The sequence below is a fragment of the Ostrinia nubilalis genome, chromosome 15, assembly GCF_963855985.1.
Source record: "Ostrinia nubilalis chromosome 15, ilOstNubi1.1, whole genome shotgun sequence".
NCBI lineage: Eukaryota > Metazoa > Arthropoda > Insecta > Lepidoptera > Crambidae > Ostrinia > Ostrinia nubilalis.
This window is the reverse complement of record NC_087102.1, coordinates 8,560,739-8,564,254: the sequence shown is the minus strand read 5'-3', so window position 1 is coordinate 8,564,254 and position 3,516 is coordinate 8,560,739. Positions and strand designations below refer to the sequence as shown.

The 3,516-nt window shown below is 34.3% G+C and overlaps 1 long non-coding RNA gene across 1 annotated transcript; it reads right to left on the bottom strand.

Annotated features, from left to right (window-relative positions):
- Positions 1-540: 540 nt before the first annotated feature.
- On the bottom strand, positions 541-2,136 carry LOC135078485 (uncharacterized). Its single transcript, XR_010258628.1, has 3 exons — positions 2,015-2,136; positions 1,165-1,191; positions 541-1,083 (listed from the first exon to the last, which is right to left on the bottom strand). It is a non-coding gene; the product is annotated as an uncharacterized LOC135078485 (long non-coding RNA).
- Positions 2,137-3,516: the final 1,380 nt, after the last annotated feature.

Genomic DNA, 3,516 nt, shown 5'->3' with positions numbered 1-3,516 from the left:
TATGGTGCCTAAGATGCCTGAATGCCGTATATTACGGCAATTGCCGTATCAAGAACAACACTGGGCTGGCGAAGTGCGAACAAAATTCATAACAGCATTGGACGTTTGGTATTTCAGTCGTAGGTACAGTCAGCAAAAAAACTTTAACAAGAAGAATAGGCAAGGATTATTAAATAAAAAAATAAATTAAAAAGCTTACCCCATAATTTTAACTTATATCAGTAATAAAAACCATAGGATTGATTGGATTGGCTTCAAAACATCTTTCAGCTTAAAAATATATTGTTCATGTTTCTGATGGGCATGGACGGAAAACGATGAGGACAAGACTTGCCAGTTGCCAGCTAGCGGTAAACCACATTTGACTCCACCTGATAACCTGACTTGCATTGCTTAGGTAGGATACCTTACCTACATTTACTTATATTTATAACTTAAAATGTGTAAATAGTCGTATCTGTACATTTTAGACTTGACAAAATTAGATACCTAGTTAAGGTTGAAATAGAATAAAAACACAATTCTTATAAGTAGGTATAGTTTTATTACAGTTATCGAATCAATCTTGTTTTCCTTCAAATCTTGTTTTTTTTTCCAAATCCTTTTTTATGCTGGAAGCCAATATCTTTCCATTGAGTTCCAAGGTCCATTTCACTCGAATCTGATAATACACTTACATCAGTAGTAGTCTCATCTACAGATACATCTTCTGTAACATGAATATAGTCGTCAAACAACGAACTAGTTTTTTGTTCAGCATTCTTTGTTTGTTCTTCTTTTAATTTATTGAGATAATCTTCATTATTTGTAGTGATTTCTTCTTCCTCTGTAATTTCTCTATCTTCTTCTATAGGTACCGTAATAACTGATGGAGTAGGAGGGGGAGGAAAGGTTGAGACGTCTAATGTCATAAATGCATCATGCTCTACAATCTCCCTAGCATCATCAACGCCACACGTTAGGAACTTATAGTATTTACTCATATCCAAAAATCCAAAACCGCAAGGGCGATCAACTAGTCTTGATAATTATCATCATGCCTTTGATAAATCCGGAACACTCGATAACTGAGCCGATATCGTCCTAAAATGAAATAGGAATTATCTAATAATGGTTCTTTTCAGAGTTAGAAAATTATTTAAAAAAATGTCTTAGGTTCCTTACTGGACATAAAGCACCAAATGACCGTGTCTGAAAAATATTATTGTTGTTAATGTACAATTGTTAGGTATTCTGCAAAATCCCAGAAATTAAGGCAGGTAGGTATTTGTGATTTGTAATAACGTACACTGCAGGGTGACTGTTGTACGCACAAAAAAATTTCATTGTAATTCCAAATGTTATTACATTTATGTTATTCATTTTATTTTACTATATTTATTAAAATTCATAGCCAAATGAACTGTTTAAGCTGTATCTATCATTTCCTCACAGATCTTCTACTACCCCATCCATAGTAACGACGACAGATATTAGGTTCGTTTCGTCTGTAGCCCTTTGGTGCTGATGCGTATCGCAATCTATCAACAACAAAGTCTGAACCAGACTCACGATGATGAAATGAGAATTGTCGGTTTAATACTAGCAGGGCTAAATTTGATGCAGAGCACTCTTTAAATACCATTGTGTGATTATAACCTTTAAAAATAAAAAAGGTTTGGTAAAATAACGTGTAGGAGACAATTTACAATAGCAGGCCCACAAAGTTAAAATATTCCATAATACCTGAGCCAAACTAAATAATTACCTCGATGAATACATACCTACATGTTGCACTATTCGCTCAATACCTGCATATTCTATAAATTTGTGTGTACCAGCAAATATTTGAAATTTATATCTCTCTCCAAACACGCAAATAGCAGGTGTAAGAACTACATGCGGTTCAATTAGGGTTCCAACGCAAAACATTAGAGCATGCGACAAAAAGTAAACCTAAGTGATAATACAGGCTTATTTTTTTATCTCTAAGTAGGTACATGCATTTTCCCTTAGCTGTATTTTTTTTACTCACAATAAATTGTGCTTCCAGAACACTAGCTTCAGTTCCTAAGAATCCAGCTGGATTCTTAAAGTCAATATCAACTGAAATAAGTAAACAAAGTTATTTTTTTGTGTTTTTTAAATTTAACTTATCTTAAAATATACTGGTTTCTTCTAAATTTAAATGTAGCGATGCCTCCTATTTGTCCAGCTCCCATTCTTACTTCATAAAATAAATTTCACGCAATAAAACAATTTCGAAACCATTCATAAAATTATATTTCAAAGGGACATTTATTTAAAAATTCTTAACTCTTGAATATTTTAACAATTCTAAAATTAAATGCTATCAATAGTTTACCTTTACGCATAGTGAATGTAAATTAATAAAAAATTTCATCCAAATCAAAATAATCAACTTGCTACACATAAACTTATGCACAGACCAGATAATAGAATCGGCAAAAATGTGCTGAAGGCACGGTTCTCTCTAGTAGTCATCAACCGGTTAGATCATTGGTTCCCAAAGTGTGGGGCGCGCCCCCCAGGGGAGGCGCAAAGACCTTTAAAGGGGGGTGCGGGACATCTGTGTACTTCAGTATAAAAAACCTGCGACCACTGAGAGAATGCATTCCAGTTCCAGGGCCCCGGTTGTGCAATTTTTTAACGTCTCCAATTCATTGGCCCTTCTTCTCCAGTTGCGCTGCGTTTTTCATTCCAGCTGAGGCGCAAATTCGGTATCGCGGTAAAGTTCACGAGCAAACCGCAAACAAAGACAAAACAACGGATTTAAACACTTTCCATTAAAAGTCCGAAAACCTTATTTTTTTACTAAAACAGCAAAAATTATGTTCGTGAAAGCGTTTGAGAAAAAGTAGCCTTCTTTCAGCAGTTTCAGCTTTTACACAAAGAAGCAGTTGCGTTTTGTTTTTGTTTGAACTAGCTGTCAAAGTGACACCGCGATACGAATTTGTGATTTTCGTTCGTCGTCTAGTCATGTTGTAGTTGAAAATATTTAGCGCAATCGGAACCCTGACTGCTCGATACAACGATGGTGGAAGTATCAATTAATGTAAGGGACATTTTGGCCAAAATGAGTTATACAGGGTGTTTCTTGTAAGGTGTCAAGCCGAAGGCAGGTGATAGGTGAGGACTAGACCTATCGATTTCACCCCCACGTATCGCACGTTCATAATCAAACTGTCACTATACAAAAAAGTCGATTTTTCAGGAAAAGCATTTGAAATGCTCAAATTTTAAAACCTTTGCAAAATGAGCAAAATGCTATTAAATGTTTTGTTTTTTGTTAAAGACCAGTAGTGGCTTATTTGGCTTTTACGGAAATATAATTATCTTTCAAATTATCATAATGGTTTATTTAATATTTAATTTTTTCTCTAAAAATAGTGTCACTTTTCCACTAAAATTGAGACAGTGACAGTTTTCAATTAAAAACGTGTTAATGTTGTATTATTAATTCCGGTAGAAATGTCACTATTTTCATATAAATTTGACGATGAAAAATTAAAAAAT